General features: G+C 32.6%; 1 non-coding gene across 1 annotated transcript; it reads left to right on the forward strand.

Annotated features, from left to right (window-relative positions):
* Positions 1 to 330: 330 nt before the first annotated feature.
* On the forward strand, positions 331 to 518 carry LOC128249558 (U2 spliceosomal RNA). The gene has a single exon (XR_008265671.1). It is a non-coding gene; the product is annotated as a U2 spliceosomal RNA (small nuclear RNA).
* Positions 519 to 21,591: the final 21,073 nt, after the last annotated feature.

Here is a 21,591-nt window from a genome sequence, read left to right on the forward strand (position 1 = left end):
GCCCATTATGTCTCAATAGGGACAAACTTTGACGTGTATAAGACAGTGACCTAACTTCTTTTCTATAGATCAGGGACATTTATCGTAGGTACATCAGTCAGCTGAATAACTTTCATATGATATAAGAGGCTTTTTTGATCGTCTCAGAATCGATGGTGTGGACACATCCTTCGCATGAATAGTAGTCGAACAAATTTTTTTATTGGCAGCTTGTAAATTCATGACGTAATGTAGGCCGGTCGCTATTACGCTATAAGGACAAAGTAAAAGATAATTTCAAACGCCTGAGTATTAGGAATGAGGACGTTTTATATATAATTCCTATGGTATATAATTCCTATGATTTTCTCAGATAAAAGTGCAGTATCTCTTCTTAGCTTAATATCTGATACGGTCCCTATTTTGGGTCATTGATATTAAACTGATTTTTAGAATTAGGCGAATAGTTAGGGGCTTCCTTCGCCTTTCCTATGGGTTGACATGGTATTGTAGTATTTCCAGGATTCAGCACTTATCTACAACGGTGGTGCACCGACATGACCACAGATTTGAAGCTGAAACAATTTCAAGATTGAAAGATTTATAAAGATATATGTATATATTTATATTTATGACCCCTTCGGTCATGACTAACCATGGGCTTTCACCTAGAAATTTGCCCTCCCAGGCACAAGTCCGAGCAAAGTTGTTTATGTAAGACCAGCAGACAGTCACCCATGCATACCAGCCTCCCTTCTCCACGCTACCTGTGTTATCCAAGGGAAAAGCAAATGCCGATACAGCTTGGCACCTGTGAGATCGCAACTCATTTCTGCAGCTGAATAAACTGGAGCAACCTGAGATAAAGTGTCTTGCTCAAAAACATAACACACAGCCCGTGCCGGGATTCGAACTCACAACCTCACTATCGTAAGCTCGACGTTACTACCACTGAGCGGAGCGTTTCCACACACACACACACATATAAGGATTGCAATTTGTGATGGATAGACATCTAACTAATGTTCAGAACTCCATGTAAATACCCATATTCCACGGAAGTATTAAATATAATTTGGTCCCCGATTCTATTGTGACGTTCTGCTGGCAGAATAGTTGGGACACGGGAAAAAATGTGCATAGATGATCTTTCATTATTTCGAGGCCGATGAAATAAGTACTAGGTAAGAACTAAAGTCGATTTAGTAATCGATTAATCTCTCCCAAAGTATTTAAGTTCTTATGCCTAGTGAAGAAAGGATTATTAGATCACAGATTGTTACAATAACAATCAATGAGTAAAATAAGAAGTTAGTCAAGTTATATTCTGCTCCGGACACACACACACATACATACATATATATATATATATACATATGTTTCAGTGTGATTACGAGTCAAGTGCTTTTCATGGGGCAATAAGATATTTTTAAAACGTGAATAATGATAGACATTTAAAAAAAAATTCACTCACACGATCATATTTTGTTTATTACTATCTTTTTTTTATGCATATTCATCAATTGATAGGATCAATATTAGCAAAAGTGTATTGTGTGAAGCTGTACTCACACGTTATAAATACAAACGGAATACTTTCCTGGTCTTTTAGTACGAGTATTTTTCGATACGATAAGCAAACAAATAAAATAAAATTAATAACAATAATATATATATAGGCGTAGGAGTGGCTGTGTGGTAAGAAAATTGCTTACCAACCACATGGTTCTGGGTTCAATCCCACTGCGTGGCATCTTGGACAAGTGTCTTCTACTATAGTCTCGTGCCGACCAAAGCTTTGTGAGTGGATTTTGTAGACGGAAACTGAAAGAAGCCCGTCGTATATATGTATATATATAAATATATATATATATATGTGTGTGTGTGTGTGTGTTTCTGTGTCTGTATTTGCCCCCCCCCCCCCCAACATCGCTTGACAACCGATGTTGGTGTGTTTACGTCCCTGTAACTTAGCAGTTCGGCAAAAGAGACCGATAGAATAAGTACTAGGCTTACAAAGAATAAGTCCTGGGGTCGATTAGTTCGACTAAAGGCGGTGCTCCAGCATGGCCACAGTCAAATGACTGAAACAAGTAAAAGAGTAAAAGAGTTATATATATATATATATATATATATATATAAACTGCCATACAGAAAAATCAAAGGAATTATTGCAAACCAATCAAAATTTGAAGAGTTGGATGGGAGGAGGTTTTGCCCGATAGGTAACCAATATTCTTAGTATTCGTCAGCAGTTTACCGAAAATGTTTCCATACACGAATACTTGCATTTCTAGACGGAAACAGTGAAGTTATTATGACACATCTTAGAACAATTTATACCACCAAATGTGCCCTTGTTTCTGTTATTTCATTTCTTTTTCATCAGCTAGGAAGAAGCTAGAGTTATTTCAAACCACTGAGAAGGTAATGTTGTCAGGCAATATTACAAATTTCAAACAGAGTCGCCTGAAATAAACACGAACGATGATTGTGAATTGCGGAAGTTTATAGTGATTCATTTGGCAGAAGGAGACAAAGACTGCCTGTAGTTGGATATGTAAGAGGTAACTATGTTCTATGCGTCCAATAAAAGAAGCTATTGTTTTATTAACGATCACTATGCAGGAAAAGCCATGTCGACACAACCATGTTTGTTGACGTCCGTTAGAAACGACTGTTCTGAATAAAATATTTATGATTCTGGATTCCAGGGGTTTTACACGTAATGCTGTGTATTATATATTTAGTTGATCCTGTATAATCAAATATGCAAGGGTTAATTACAAGGAAGGATTAGATCATCTGTCTATGGTGTCCTGAAATAAACCTAAATAGTTCGAATGATATCGGCAGAAAATTTCCATATTAATACATATTATTTTTCAAATGTATGAAACCTTGCACGGCAAAAGAAAAATCATGACCTTATGTATCTGTGAAAATTTCTTGGCGAAATGTTCTAGTGACTAAGCTTAATACTCACTGTTATATTTTAATCTAAATGGAGAAACCAACATTCATTACATTTGTTTATTCTTCCCAACTATAAAAGCATGGAAATATGTTTAATTCAGAAAGAATTACAAATATATAGTCTAAAGGTTTTTTTCAGTTGAACAATTAAACACTTATATATTGTATTGCAAACCGTTTTGCCTATTTTTTATTAAACAAAATCGGTATCTAACTATCTATCGCACTCTGTGTGTTTCTCTCTACTCTGTATATGTATATATAGTGTGCGCACATGCCCCAGCCCATACACACACACACACATATATATATATATATATATATATATATATATATATATATATATATATATATATATATATGCATATATATATATACATATATATATGAATAAATAAATAAATATATATATATATATATATATATATATATATATATATATATATATATATGTATATACATATATATACATACATACATAATACATATATATATATATATATATATATATATATGTATATATATATATATATATATATATATATGTGTGTGTGTGTGTGTGTGTGTGTGTGTGTGTGTGTGTGTGTGTGTGTGTGTGTTTCTATGCCACGCTTTCTATTTAACAATCAACCAAACCATCTCTTTTATTAGTCTGTCTCTCTCATCTAACAGCTCACATGAAACGAAAATATTTCATTGACACAGTATATGTCACTTTATCAAATTACAAAGAAATCCAAGTGATTAGATTTGGTATTACACTTTATTGCTTGCTCCTGAAACATTCCATTTGTTTAACTCATAACGGAGTCTGATAAAGTAGTAGTCTATGTAGATGGTAATATTTGCAAGGTTATGGATATTTCTTATGATTTCAAATAAGATTAGGCAAAAATTGATTTCTTACATCTGAATAAATCTCCATATTTATAGAGCTACATCCTATGTACATGACGTTTTCGAGCGCGTTAGCAAAACCTGCGAAGAGAAATAGTTATAAATGGGAAGGAATCAAATACGGGTAGCCGACTCAGCACGACGGTAGACTACAGTTCACCAGACAGTTCCCAAGGTTATTTCGGTCTCAAGGAATGAAAAAAAAAAAAAAATTCAGCGAGATATGTACAGATGTTAAATATTGAAGAGCCTACAATATGTTTTGGAAATAATGTCTCCTCATACTTGACTAATCATTCATACGCTCGTATACTATCTCTCTCTCTCATGCACACACACATAGACACTAATATGGTCACACACATACGAACATTCACATCCTCTCAGCCACGTGTGTATGTATGTGATTGGCAGTGCCTACATATTCACACAAAGGAAAAGAGACGCGAAACAGAGAAAAAAAAAACGATAAAGTGAGAGATTCGTAACTTAATAGTTGAACGCACACACGCATTTCTATATATATATATATATATATATATATATATATATATATATATATATATATATATATATATATATATATATATATATATATACATATGATGTATGCATATGATGTAACTTCTAAGAAGAAATTTTAGAAATATTACTTTATTTGTGTGTAATCTGTATGGTTAAAATTTCATCAACATCAAAAATATATGAATTTTCATGGTGGTTATGGCCGTTATGCATAGAATATAATTTCCAAATTTCATAAAGATCCATTCACTACTTTTTACGTAGTTTTGGATAAAAAAAACAAATGACTAATGTGTGCGTTTGTGTGTATATGTGTGTGCGTGAGTGTATATATGTATAGATATCTGTATGCATGTATATATGTGTATATATGTGTACATCTATATATATACATCTACACATATGTATACATATACATGTATGCATATAGATCTATATCTCTATATATATCTATACATATACGTGTACATATACATCTATATGTATACATGTATACATACACATCTCTCTCTCTGAAACCATTAAAGTGAAAGTATCTGTCATTACAGTATCGAAATGTGATTGTTTCAGTTAGTGGAATGGTTTCATTTTTAAAGTGAAAGTATTTGACATGAGCGTTTTTGTTTCACTTTTGACACGTAATACTTAAATAGTGGAGGAGATATTATGTTGCTATGGGCTCGAACTATGCAAGAAGTTAAACATTTGTTTTACTAAAACACAACCGGGACTCTAAGTAAGGCATGTGTAAAATTTGAATGAAATTGGTTGTGTAGTTCACGAGTTTTAGGGAAACACACAGACAGACAGACAGACACACACACATTCTCATTTATATATATATATATATATATATATGTATGTATCTCTCTCTCTCTATCTCTCTCTCTCCCTCTCTCTCTCTCTCTCTCTCTCTCTCTCTCTCTCTCTCTCCGTCTCTCTCTGTTAAAGTCTGTCATACCGGCCATGACGAAGGGAAATAGCCCTGAAACTCGAGTCGCCTTTATATACTTATATTTATATATTTGATCCTTTATATTGAACACTCAATATTTCATCTACATTCAATACTTTTTTTCATGGTGCCATCCATTTTTATTTTATTTTATTTTATATTATATATTGTATATTCCATATTCTATACCCCACATTGGTTCTGCAGGAATATAAATAAAACATAAAAAACAGACAGTGTTGGAACTCTTTTAAACAAAATAATATATTCCTCTATACACAATCATACAAAAAAAAACACCTTTTTTGAATTTATTTTTACTCGCATATATATATATATATATATATATATATATATATATATATATATATATATATATATATATTGACCGTTGACTGAACACTATTCAATTTTTTTTTCTCCGTGTTTTTCTCCTTGTCTCCGTATTCTTTCTGTTGAAGAGCGTAGCTCGAAACGTCAAAGACTTTCCGTATTCCCGAGCGTCATACTAATATATACTTTTGTTATTTACACCACCTGTCCTCGTCTGTTGTTATTATTTGTATATTCTCTCATATATATATATATATATATATATATATATATATATATATATATATATATATATATATATATATGTATGTATACATACGTATACATGCATGTATGTAATTCATTACCATTATTTCTATAACTACCGATTCACACTAGTAATTCTTAGTAGTAATAGTTCTTAATAAAATAAAATCTATAAATAACTAATATCATTAAAATCAATTCTAATAAATAAATTGAATAAGTGAATGGACATATATCTGAGATGGAGCGTGAAACAAGAAAAATTAAATTTGAAAATGATAAATTCCAATTACGCTAAATAAAAATCTAAAATACAGTAGTAGACTTAGAGTTCTAAAGGTCCACACGAGACAAACTTAAACAAAAGCCTCCACTAACCCAATGATAAAATTATTAAATATAAATGTTTAAATTTGACCCTAAACAAATATTGATAGAAAAAATAAAATCAAACGGCCCAGCAAATAAAATATAGCCCCAACATTACATAAACAAAATTTCATTAATTGAATTTCTCCAGATTCAATGTCATCGTGTTGATGAGGAGAACGGTACAGATTTGTGACGAAAATATTTGGTATCTCAGAAGCAGTTTACTTATGTGCCGATGGGTTTAAATGACACACGAAATTTCAACTTGGATTCCGCAGCTTATAAGTATACAAATATAACACATGCATGAAGTATGTGACATCGGCTTGACATTATTTGTAATTCACAAGTTTACTTTATTTTACTTGATGTGCACCGCTGTGGCACATCAGCAGGTAGGCTGTCTGCATGTATACAACATTTTTTACATGGTGACTCGGTTATAATGTGCCGACGAGCTGAAATAGCAGGCGTAACCAATATCTACTGTCTTTGTTCACATACACTGTGATTCGTTGCGACTCATTTGGAAATATTTGAATTTTTTGTCACTGGACATTTAAAATGGATTTTCTGGACAAAATTCCGCTGCAAATAAGCGTAAAGATACATAAAATATTTGACATCAGTAACGTCTAGATTATTTGTACATATTGTATATCCTTAAATGACTAAGATTACAATTCCAGGCGCTCAACAGATGCTCACCCAAATACATGCATACACATGTGTGTGTGTATTAATGAGCGCGTTTGTGTATTTATGTGTATAAATGAATAGAGCTATTCATTTACTTGTGTTATTGAACCTGTGTGTTATTTATGTTCCTGCATTCAAATGGCAAGATTGATTAAATGAGTACGGTACAATATACACATATATAAACGCATAAGATTACTGAGAAACTATAATAGGTGTTTTAAAACAAGAAATATATTGAATTCATTTTGTTGAACTGTTTTTGTTTGAAATATCTCATAGATTACACTTAAGATTACATATATAGCTGCCAAAATAGCGGAACGATGATTACAGTACGTATTTTAAATTTTCTCTCTACAGATTCTATTGAAATACGTTGCACAAACACGCCCACATACACGCGCTCATGTGTGTGTGTGTAGATATAATGAGAATGGAGTTATCCATCTTTGGAATTTATATATTAAAAAGCATTTTCTTCATATTTCATACCATCACTTGTTTTGCTCAACGTGTCGCAGTATCGTTTGATATAATAGTTTTGTGCATTAAGTCAATTTATAATAAATCAATGTAGCACACGTTCACATCCAAAACTGACAATCCTATGGAGCTTTATTCACGTTGTATCCAGTAAGGTCGGCTGAAGCGAACTGAATATTCCTGCATTAAATATATGTTCCTAATATATACTCTTGGTGAGAGAATAGAAAAGCTTATGGCAAAAGGCTGTATTGATAGTGGTGAGTTATTATGTTTCCATAGTTCTGCTTTCATTTCAACTCAGAATGAAATCATTGGATGGAAAGAATACAGTTTAGTATATTACACTTCGTAGTATAATGCATCTTAAATAGATCAGGGTATATTAACATCACTGACCGCTCATACTAAAAATAGTATAATATAATATAAAGCAAGTACACACATTTAAAGCAAACAATGTAACCAAGAAGAAACTAGCATTGCTTTTATTGGTTATCATAAGAGAGAATATTCTATCAAAAGAGTATAACAAGAGAATATTCTATCAAAATAAAACTGCCCTTAATTATGTTTCTTACAAGAAAAAGTAATATCATTGAAAGTCATCCTAGCAATTGCAGTTGTAGATATTGTCTAATTAAAACCTATAGTAAATAAACTTATGAATACTTGATTAGGTTTACTTACATGTTCTTTTATGTAAGATCCATCTAATTTACTTATTTGAAATTTTTTAAATGTATTTTTTTAATATTCATGTAAGTATTTTAATGCTAATTCATTTCCCTAAATAACCTACATGCAGATGTATGGAATATGCAGGAATCACTTTTCAGATTTCAGCTACCACAACGTAAAGTACCACAAATAATAGATGTCGTAAGCAAAGTCGTGCGATTCATTTTCCCCTCGTTTAATTTTTCTTTTATTTGTTTCAGTCATTTGATTGCGGCCATGCTGGAGCACCGCCTTTAGTCGAGCAAATCGACCACAGAACTTATTCTTTGTAAGCCTAGTACTTATTCTATCGGTCTCTTTTGCCGAACGGCTAAGTGACGGGGACGGGAACACACCAGTATCAGTTGTCAAGCGATGTTCGGGGGATAAATACAGACACACAAACATATACAGACATATATGTATATATATATATATATATATATATATATATATATATATATATATATATATATATATATATATATATATATATATATATATATATATATATATATATATATATATATATATATATATATATATATATATATATATATATATATATATATATATATATATATGATGGGCTTCTTTCAGTTTCCGTCTACCAAATCCACTTAAGGCTATAGTAGAAACACTTGCCCAGGGTGCCACGCAGTGGGACTGAACCCGGAACTATGTGGTTGATAAGCAAGTTACCACACAGCCACTCCTTCGTTTGGAAACGAAAGATTATTATGCAATCTTCTAAAATCTATAGAGCAGGCGTGTATATAATAATTCGAAATACCTTCAGCTTTTGTTGTACATTTCTATACTAAAATATTTCTGAGACATTTGTTACAACTGTCGTTTCTTTCTACGATCCTAAATACGATTTTTATCAATAATATTCTGCCTATTTTCGCCAGAAATATTAGGATTTTCCGAAAATAATGGCCGATTTCAGAAACATAATTTTATTCTGGAAAAATTAACAACATATATATATATATATATATATATATATATATATATATATATATATATATATATATATATATATATATATATATATATATATATATATATATATATATATATATACATATATATATATATATATATATATATATATATATATATATATATATATATATATATATATATATAAAATAATAATAATAATATAAGGGACAAACTCCAAAACTACAGGTAAAAACTCAATTAAAATCACTTTATAACATATTTAAATTAAATTGAGCTTTATAGATAAAAATATATATAAAATATATAGTTTTAGGGAAAATAACCAAGTTTCAAGAACTCATCGATGAAAATCCACTATCACATATAGAAAAATTAATAATTAAAAGCACAATAAATGAGTATAATATAAAACAAAGTAAATATCATAAGATAAAGATAATTATTATCTTTATCTTATGATATTTACTTTGTTTTATATTATATTCATTTATTGTGCTTTTAATTATTAATTTTTCTATATGTGATAGTGGATTTTCATCGCTGAGTACTTGAAACTTGGTTATTTTCCCTATATATATATATATATATATATATATATATATATATATATATATAAATAGGTGTACGTGTGCGTATAGGCGTGTGTATGTGTGTGTACATAAATATACATCTCTACATATGAATATATATATGTATATATATCCATATCTATATATCTATCTATCTATCTATCTATCTGTCTATTTTTCTAAACAGGGTGAAGTAAATAAACTGCCAAACTGCCGTCGAGATTACGCAAAAGTGAAATTAACACTAACATCTCATTTTAAAAGATATATTCTCAAAATTACATTAAAATATCTTGAAATACTAAAGAGAAAATTTATTCAATGAAATTGTCATTGGCTTCAACCAAGGCTTGGAGGTGACTTCTGCAGCTCTTCCTTGTTTAAGTTGGTGAATGCTGCCATAATCTTTGCCTTCAGTTCATCTTTGGTGATATAGGGAATATTACTAGTCTCTCGCTCAATTGTGCCTCACACATAATAATAAAGGCGTTGCAATCTGGGAGTTATGTGGCCAGATGTTGAGGGTGATGTAGTCACAGCAATTGTCTGACAGCCACTATTGGGTTCACCTGCTTATGTGGCATAAAATGAACGAATAATATTACATGTATATCTACTTAAATACAAATATACACACATATAGATACGCATACAGATATACAAAGAATATGTGCGCAAATACATGCCCAACTATATGTATGTATATACACATATACATACACATTTATATATGCATATATGTATATATATATATATATATATATATATATATATATATATATATATATATATATATATATATATATATATATATATATATATAGACGCACACACACATATACATACCTACAATACGTAGGTACACATAAATATATAGGGACTATCTAAATGTCAAGGTAAATATATACATCATAACGTATATTTGCAAACAATTTTTTTAAAAAACTGTCCGTTGTATATAACATTAAAATGTAAAAATAAGGAAATTGTATATTACTTTGATATAACAAAAATTAAATACGTGAGTAAACAATAAAAATAAACCGCGGCGAAGCTTATGCTTAAATTTTTAAAACAGTCCAAGGCTTGCTTAAAAGTGAAGTCGAAATATACACTGGCATTGCAAAGCAAAATAACTATAACATACAAAGTCAAATTCAAATGCGACAATCAAAATTTTCCGAAAGTCAAAACATTTTTACCCGTACGGTATTTTGTCGGTTGACATTTTAAGCTTTGCGGCGTGCCTGCAGGAATTTAAGAGCCCGCGTCTCTGGTTCAAAGCATTTTTATCCGGAACAGGATGAAGAACTTTTCCGAGAGGCAAAGATTTACATTTCATAGGTCTTTTATAAGCTCCATGTCTGTGTGCTGATGCTTTTTCTAGAATTTCCCAGTTTACATTGAAAGGACGGGTGTCATTCTCTTTCAATTCCCAGACATGCTTTGCAAGGCTAGTCGCAATCCTGGTCTCGGGATATCGGAAAGAATTTCAATGGGAATAGAATCGAATTTTGAATGAATTTTCCAAAGCCCCTGTGTATGTTTTATATTCTCCAGAGCTATCTAGTTGCACTTTGGCTCTATACACAATTCCATTTTCAAGGCATTTGCCATTCAACAGAGCAAGACTTATCTTTGAGGTTGAAGTTCCTCAGATTAGCTCCGGCACTGTAGATGTCTGTAATAATTTTCGTGTTATGCTGACTAATAAAAGAGACAAAGTTTTTGCAACAAGAATAGCAAACCTTCAGTGTTCTCCTACTAAATATTCTATCAAAAATATGCCTAAATTGAAAATGCTTAGAAACTGATTTTAAGAATTCCCTACCTAGATTAGTTTTTACGGCAATATTAAATGCGGGGTTAAACCACAAAACGTTCCTAGTTCTAGTTTTACGTGGTCTATTATTGCTAGAATTAATTTCACTATACTGGATCTTCTCTGAGAATCCACTTTTCCTTAATGCATTATTGTAATACTGCGCAGCATTTTGTAATGCTATCTCATCTCCAGAAATTTATGATATTCGCCTTCCTATATTACTACCTTGGTTCTTAAGAATTACGTGTAGATGATTAGATTCTTTGCTAATATAACAAAGCTTTTCATTGGGCTTAGGGTAGGGTTACAATTTATCTAATTGTAAATCTTAGTGGATATCTAAAAATCTACGTTATTAAGGTTACTTTCTGTCGTAATCTGTAAACGCATTCTTTGGAAGAAAGTAATCAGATTCTTACTAAGTTTATTTAAATCATATCCTTTTGAATTACGGGTGACTATTACACCATCATCCCTGTATAAACCTGCATCTATAAAAGGGAATTCTAGATGCAGATTATGCAAAACATAAGTTCCTATAAGCATACATGCATGTGTATTCATGTATTGTAGGTATGCATATGTATGTATATATAAGTGAATGTGCGCATATATTCGAGTATATATATATATATATATATATATATATATATATATATATATATATATATATATATGTGGGTGGGGGTATACTTTTATATATATGGGCAAGTTTTTGCGTACATATTTTTGGTATATTTGTGCGCGCATCTATATATGTTTATATTTGCAGTAGATATACAAGTAATTTTACGTGTGCGCATTTCTATGTTCGTTGCGCAAGCAAAACGAAGTATCTAATCGTGTTGGGATACTTTTCGAACGCCATCACGTAACACTCTTTACCCCTATAAATCTTTTTATCTTTCTCTCTCTAATTTTCTATTTCCGTTTCTCTTTTTTATTTCATTTTCTTCTTTTCCACTGTTTTCTTCCTTTCCATTACCTACTATTTTCTTTTTTTTTTCCTTCTCTTCCTTTCGCCTGTAACAACTAACTTATATAAGCATACGCCAGGAGGTTTTGTGCGCAAGCGTGTGCGTGCGTTCATACATATATATGCGTTTCTATATATATTTATGTCTTGCCTATATATGTCTGTATAAGTACGTAGCCATGTACCTGCCTCTGTATGTTTAGTTATGTATATTATAGATGGTTTGCTTTGAGTATATACTGCTAAACGTATATGTAATCTGATTAACATTTTACATCTAATTATTTACCCTGAGTATTCAGGCTCTGTCCTTCTTTATAAACTATTTTTGATATAAGGTTTTCTTCGATTTTGATAATAAAATGACTTTATACCACAATTTGTTATCGCATGCAACCGTTTATTCAAACGAACGTTAGTGGAAAGGACCAATGAAACAAAACTATTTTCATATGTGTGTCTAAATCTAATTGTATATTTTTGCTTATAAGCTTATTTTCGTTTCATTCTAAACAAAACTGTCCGACGAATAGGAACGTGGAACTCTAAATAACAGTTTTTATGATATTTTTGCTGTTTTTTAATAAAGCATATTACTCTACCTCTGGTATTCGAGTACTATTTATTCTACCTTGTTTCACATTTATGTGCTTACTCTGGTTTATATATATAAAATATAATATAATGCCTTATATAATACTTTCTCTGTCTCTGTCTCTCTGTCTCTCTGTTTCTCTTTTTCTGTCTCTGTCTCTGTCTCTATCTCTCTCTCTCTCTCTCTCTCTCTCTCTCTCCCTCTCTCTCTCTCTACATATATATATATATATATATATATATATATATATATATATATATATATATATATATATATATATATATATATATATATATATATATATATATATATATCAGGGATATCCTCGAGAGCTACGTTAATGGTTAGCGCGTCTGCGGAGTGCTCAGCCACTTGCACTTTAATTTCACGAGAAGGCTGTTCCGTTGATCGGATCAGCTGGAACTCTGGTCATCGTAACCGACGGGAAGACAGTATGTGGTTGTATCTGTCAACATATGAAATGGAACAAATCCGCAATAGAAGACAATAAAACATTCGGACCGATAGACGATCCAAAGGAGGACAGGACAAACAACAATTAGAAGGACAAGCAGAAACGACGGGTCATATGTGGCCCTCTTTCCTCAGTGAAGTACCAGAAGTCATAACAGTTTCGGGCAGTTACACTTGAGATAGTTCGATCTCGTTGACCCCAAAAATCTAAGAGCATTATAGATTTTTGTAAGAAAGCTAGCAAATGTGTACGGCAACAAAGACAAAAAACGGAGAACATGGTTCACAATTACAAATACAAACAAGAAAATAAGTACAGGTGTCTTTCGACTGAGAATGAATCAAATTGAGCTGGTGTGTATTAGGTGAAATCATAAAGGCAGGAGCATAGGAGATGGAGATAAGAGGTGTTGGTGGTCAGCACAGGCCAAGAAAGAAAGATGATGGCTGGACGGACACCGGTAACGAGGAATAAGGAGAGAGGGGTAGGGGAAGCTGGATTGAAGGAATAAAAAAAATCAGAGACAAAGGGAAAGGTGCTGGGGAGATAAACGAGGGGGAAATAGTAGGCGTTAAAGAAAGAGATGGCCAAGAAACGTGTGTGTGTGTGTGTGTGTGTGAGAGAGAGAGAGAGAGAGAGAGAGAGAGAGAGAGAGAGAGAGAGAGAGAGAGAGAGGGAGAATGAAAAAAAGAAAAGGGGAAAAATGTATGAGGGGGACTAAAAGATAGAGTAAGAGTCGTACAAAGTTTAGATACATACTTACTATAAGGTGTGCACAGGTGTGTACGTACTCCGTTATATGTATATATAAATATAAAAAAAATAATAAAGATAATAAAGCATTCGGAGAGATAGATGATACAAGGGTGGACAGGAGAAACAATAAATAGAAGGATAGGCAAAAAAAGACGGGTCATTCGTGACCTTCTTTCCTCAGTCAAGTACCAGAAGTCATAAGTGTTTCGGGCAGTTACACTTGAGACAGTTCGATCTGGTTGCCTCGAAAAAAGTCTAAGCTAAGAGCATTAGATCTTTTTGTAAGAAAGCTAGCGAATGTATACGGCAACACACACGCACGCACGCACACACACACACACACACACACACCACACACACACACACACATATATATCCGAACGCACACATGTATACTCCCAAACTCATTCTCATATCAATTTCTTGTTTAACTTACATTTGAATACACATGGCCAATGTTTTGATATATTTGAAATTAGATGTGTATATAAACTTATGCATATAAATCACCACATCTACCTCTACGTTAAGTTAATTGTTATAGCATGGCTTCTAAATGTTTTAATCACATAGGCTTTGCCGTTTCATTTATCTGCTTAAAAATATACTTTATCTAATTTCAGCATTTAGATTTTTTTTCATTCTATTTGCTGCCTTTTATTTAAAGATAAAGTGGCTTATTTTCTACAGTTAACTATACATTCATTCACTTTTCATCATGTAAGTGTTTTAATTGTTCGGTTAAATTATCAAACTTCAAGAGAAATCACATGCCTAACATCGCTTCATATTGTCCACGCTTTGTTCCTGTTTAAATCTTCACGTTTACAATGACTTTCAAGGCTCTCCATAATATCACTGAAGGCTCTTTCACTGAAGCTCATTTAAATAATATTTAAATTACACTTTCTATTTCAAACGCATTCTGTATTATACACGCTCATACTCTACGTTTCTCTCTCGTTTTCTTTCAAGACTTCTGTCTTTCTCTTTCAATTTCTTTCTCACTTTCTGTCCTAGTCTGCTGTCTTCCTATCTTACTTTCTCTCGACCCCTCTTTCTTTGTCTCGGTGTCTCTCTAACTCTGTGTCTCTGTATGTGTATCTCTCTGTCAGTCTTCCTGTTTCTCTCTCCCTCCCCCTCTTTCTTTGTATATATATATATAAATATATATATATGTGTGTGTGTGTGTGTGTGTGTGTGTGTGTGTGTGTGTGTGTGTGTGTGTGTCCGTGTCTATAATTAAGCATGTATCTCTATGTATTCATGTTTCTAAATTCATTTTCATTATCTTCTTTCTAATTTAAGCCTCATTCCTTGTTTACCTCTCTTTTATATTCATATCTTCTATCTTACCTTCATATATTTCTCGCTCTTTTATGACTTGGATACATCCTCGCTCAATCTATCTCTCTATCCGTGTCCATTTCCCATTTATTATCCTCTATTTATACATTCAGCCTCTCACTGTTGGCTTGTCATTGTCTTTGAGTACTTCTTTGTATGTCTCTTTGAATGCAGTTCTCACTCTATTCTACCTCTTCGTCTTTCTCTTCTCTCTCTCTCTCTCTCTCTCTCTCTCTCTCTCTCTCTCTCTCTCTCCTTTACTTGTAAGAAATACAACTTACTTCCAAAGTCACTAAACTGTTGGGAGAGAATATCATTGAGAAGGAATTATCTTTTGGTTGAATCGTTCCTTGCTTCTGACGTTAAGTCGAAAGGCATAAAAGGAAAACCATGTGACACGGTTGAGTTGTTAATTTGATGATTAAGACTGCTGTTTAATGACCCTTTCAGCATGTGCAATAAACTCTTTGCCCATGCACACAAACACACACACAACACGCACGCGTGCACACATCTGATACGGACGCAGGTTTAAAGACACTCATCCATTTTAAATTTACTAGCAAGCAAACAGAAATACACATAGAAACTCACATAAATATAATATTCTCTCATGGTGGGCCATTAATATGCATGGATACGATGCAGCAACTGTCTAATATTTGGACTTTCACATCCATTTATGAACTGCTATAGTAGGAATTTATACACCAACCCATAATATCGACTAAAATGTAGTCATATATTAACACGTTATTATTCTTCGAGATATACTAACACACTTGAACTCAGTCACACTGAGAGATCACCTTAAATATATATTTAGGACAGCAGCAAAGCAACATGAAGAAGGGAACTAACGATAGAGAAAGCAATGAGAAAAGATCGATGGGATGAAAGAATGGAAGAAAATGTGAGAAGATAATAGAAAACGAATGTAGAAAGAAATCAGGAATACTGAAGGAACAGTCAGAGGCTTAAAGTGAACAGTTTGGATAGGTGGAACCGTGAAAGAATAAGGAAAAAGAGAAAGGAAAGAAAGCGAGGAGGGAGTGTGTAAAGTGGGAAAGAAAGAAGAATAATGGATGATATGCAAGCAGTAGAACAGGAGAATAAAACAGATGTTACAGAAAGGAACTGGAATCAAGATATGTGGAGAACCAGGTAGGGAAATAAAAAAAGAAACTAGGAGAAATTAAGGCGTTAGTGAAAATAAATCATACTTGTAGATTAGAATTTTTCGCAGACACGCAATTTTATACGCACAAATATAGGGACGTTTTCACCAACATGCACCCATACCAATTCACGTATGCACATGTATAGACCACACACACACACACACACATATGTACACACACACATACACACACACATACACACACACATATATATATATATATATATATATATATATATATATATATATATATATATATATATATATATATATATATATATGTATATAAATATGTATGCGTGTTTTTGTTTGTATATATACGTGTGTTAATGTTTGTGTGTCTGTATGCGTGTGAACAAAGAAATGAATGTATGGGACAAAATATGACTACATGCTGAGAATGGCATGGAATATATTGTAATAGGAAAGATAATTTCAAGACTATTAGGATTAAGACTCAATATTGCTGTTAATCTTCTTCTTGAGGATGTTCTCATCATTGTTCGCTTGTTATCCTTGTTCAGTGGTATGTGCTTGTTGATCGGTTGCTTATATTTGTTCTTGTTATTGTTGTGTTATCTTTACTCTCTTCCTAAAGGATCATATCGACATTAACTTGCAATCATAGGAATCAAAAATTTACAGATTAACCAATAAGTGTAGATGTAATCACAGCAACAATAAGGATAACGATAAGTATAATGCACATGCAACAGCAACAATCGTTATAGCATCTACGCAACTTCTTAAATCTTCATCGCTGCTATATCATAATTGGCACATTTCAGGTGGTTACTCACAATGTTGCATGTCTAAATTTTTCGCATATGAGCATATTTCACATATACATTTTTTCAAGTAGCTGACAATAAGATCTTAATATCCAGACGAGTTTTGCCCCGTTTTAGTTAAATATAGAAGACTTTAAATCCGGAAAATGCAATCCTTAGTAATTGTCTTTTTTTCTTTCGGAATAATCAGGTAAGAAATCTGAAGAAATATGAAACTATAAATGCTTCTATACATATGTATATATGTATATATTTTATTTCTTTTACATAATCACGATGTTCAATTCAATAAGATAATTCTTTTGTAATATATTTAGTACACAAATACTTGATTTAACATAAATAATGTCACTTAAATTGTTAATATATCTTCTTAATCTTTCAGTAACATACGATATCGGCCGATGAAACCCAGCACCGGAGATTTAAAAAAGAAATGGGCTTAACATTTGTGTTGTAACTCTGTAAAGGAGGGGCGTAATGGAAGATTTATAATCGTTGCGATAGGGATATTAATAACAGCAATGTTAATGTTAGCGATTTTATAACATTCGTATTAATATTATGCAAGCAATTAATAGATAACTTCTTGATACCCATTGCATTCATTTCTTCTGTTATCAGGATTTTTTCCAATTTAGAGTGGCTGCATGGAAAACAGGCACTATCAATTTACTAAACTGCCAAGTAGAGTGATAGTAACTGCTATGAATGACAGGATGACTTTTGAAAATCTCTCTCTGCAAAACCAGCCTAGCTTGAGATACTCTTTAAGAATGGTACAAGGGAAGTAACAAATAAAAACGTTTTTTTTTTTATTTACTGATGTAACTGACGTGGACTACTCCCTGCAATCTAGGATAACCATTGAAACAAAAAATGTAGTGGTTACAGATGTTAGAATTCAAGAACATGAAATAGATGGTCGGATATCTAAATTAAAATAGACGCACGGTAGTAATTAAAATAAAATAAATTGTGTCTAAATAACACTTTTGGAAACTCGTTAACGAGTGATGTAATATCACTACTAACACAGAAGAATACAGTATTGATTTATGCAAGCGATTAATATAGTTTATTATGGTTAAATAACGATATATCGCGTTCATACAGGCCATTAATACTTCTGGAAACGTCAGCAAAATACCTTTCACGAGTACATTAAATTTAGTATAAACAGTGGTCAACACCGTTGGATACAGTTGAATGCTTTAAATGAGGTCTTACATGAAAATAGATTTCAAATGTATGCTATTAGAGAAGTCATTACCTTGAATACAACATCTAATTCTATATAGGGAAATATGTAGTAGTCATATAGGAGATCAGAGACACGTAATAATGATTAGAATCATTTTGAAAGATACTTATATCAGAAGATTATGTGAAATGTATGTTGCAATGATATAAATCGAAAAAAAAAATATAACAAATCATCTTCCCAAAAGTAATTACAGTAACTGACTTTCCTTAGAAAGTGTAAGGAAAAGGACGGTTGCAGGCATTCACAACATTTAAAATTGATGGCGGTGATATTTTGAGATGCTGCGTTAACAGATTACATCTAGCTACTTTCAACATCTTGACCGATTTGGACTCCTTAGAGGCGAAATGACAATATTCCGCAAGTAAATAGGAACAACTTCTATCAAGAGTGATCTAAACTGGGCTCTCGAAAATACACTCCAGCAACGTAATTGATCATTTCCAGACAAATATGTAATTTAGACAGGGTGTATAGCCATGTTCTGAAGGATAAGCCAGGGTGTATAGCCATGTTCTGAAGGATAAGCCAGGGTGTATAGCCATGTTCTGAAGGATAAGCCAGGGTGTATAGCCATGTTCTGAAGGATAAGCTGCAAGCTCCTTGTTGATGTGACTGTTCTCGATGATAGGAAAGTTACAAACTAACAATAAGTTATGGAACTGGACCTATTATAAGAAGGCGCCTTATTCGGTCCCACCAGAATGGATTCTCTTAATTCTGGAGATACATCAATTTTAATATAAGTATATTGAACTTTATCAAAGCTACGATACAGAACTACCAGAGAATTTATGCTGACACCTCGAAAACATTTTCAGCTCCAATTTCACATAAATATCTCCAGAGATATTTCAATCGCACACTAACAAAAACACACACAAAAAAAAAGAGCCGAATTGAGATATTAAATTAGGATGGGTAGAACAATTGCTATCTAGGAGCTCATTTTCATATATTATCTAGCATTGTATGTGGTGAATACTTATAAGTTTTAGAATAAACTTAATATTGTCAAATGCTTTAGCAATGAGATTAACATCATTTTGTGACTAGAGAAATGTAAGATGAGTGACAAGTAGACGAGTAAAACTGGGAAGGGAATTTGAAAGCCAAGAGAGTTGTGATAATACACGAACAAGATAATACTCCTTTCTAAAACTACTTGAGCATAAATAAATTTAAAATCATATGAGAGGTGTCCATCCGAGAGTAAACGATGCGTGGCTCTGTTATACTGGAATGCAATATGACAGAGCCTCATTCTACAGGCTCTAATAGGAAAACATCTACGAAAATCACATAACACATGCTACAAAATAAATGTGACTCAAAGACAAGTGTATTTCTTAAGTCTGCAAGATTTATTTTTTCGCATCATCTCATAATGCTGAGCCAGGCATCTCTGTCCTACTATTTCCTATTCTGCTTCTTTGCCAATGCATTAAAAATTTTTAATTCTGCTCATCCATTATTAGGTTGCAGAAGTTTTCAAAGTATAACATCTTATATGTTTGCTCTTTATCATGATAGGGAAAAGTACCCTGCTTAGATCAATAGCAGTAGGAAATTGCTGGAGTTTATACATGCATCTAACATTTGTTCTTGTATTCATGTGAACCCCCATGAGATGCTTCGTGTGTATGCATGCTATCAATGCCATTGGGAGCGAGGTGAATGTTTCATACGCATGTCAGGTAGAAAGCAAACGTTGTTGAATTTAAAATGTTACTTTATCAGAATACCAGGGAATTTAGAGCTGGTTACAGCCTCTATAGGTTAGTTCCTCGCATGTTAGGAACCCTATTTCACTGTTAGCATCGCAGGAAAACAACGTTATTTGAAGTCATTCACTTATACTGCGTGCTTTCAGTGAGCATAAATTGATTGGTAAGTGACATCAATCTTTATTGATATTTAATCAGTTTTCACTGTTTTGAAAAATAATCAAACATCGGCAATTGAGGAAATGTACGTATAACGTCTGAGAGATTGATTTCGGCTTCACATGGAAATCTTTCTATGAGATGGAGAGTCAAAGGTTTGTCTATAATAAACCAATCGTCACGAAGAGTAATAACAACATGACATTAGTTCAAAATCCGCCGAGGTTAACATTTTAAGGTGGCGAACTGGTAGGATCGTTAGCATGCCGGGCAAAATACTTAGATTTCATTCATCTTTATTTTCCAAGTTCAAATTCCGCTGAGGTCGACTGTGCCTTTCATCCTTTCGGGGTCGATAAAATAACAACCAGTTAAGAACTGGGGACGACGTATTCGATTAACACCCACACCCGAAATTGCTGGCTCCGTGCGAAAATTCGAAATCAATATTTGATAGAATCTAAAGGTTTTATGAATAATTCAAAACCATATATGACCTTAATGAATGCATTGATGCCTATACCAATGGGTACATAAAACAATTGTCACATCCACAAAGGCGATGAAAAATGTTGCCTGTGCGGAATACTTTCTGAAAATGTTCATTACGTTTTATCAGGCCATTATACAACTGCTCCTAGAAAATATATTTGGAGACACTGTAACGCAGCCAAATTACTCTGCATACGCTTAGGCACCTACTTGTTAATACTTCAGAAATAAAACACGCTTTTGTACATGAAACATAACGATATATATATATA

This window comes from Octopus bimaculoides, chromosome 15 (assembly GCF_046866305.1).
Source record: "Octopus bimaculoides isolate indiv1 chromosome 15, ASM4686630v1, whole genome shotgun sequence".
Taxonomy (NCBI): Eukaryota; Metazoa; Mollusca; class Cephalopoda; order Octopoda; family Octopodidae; genus Octopus; species Octopus bimaculoides.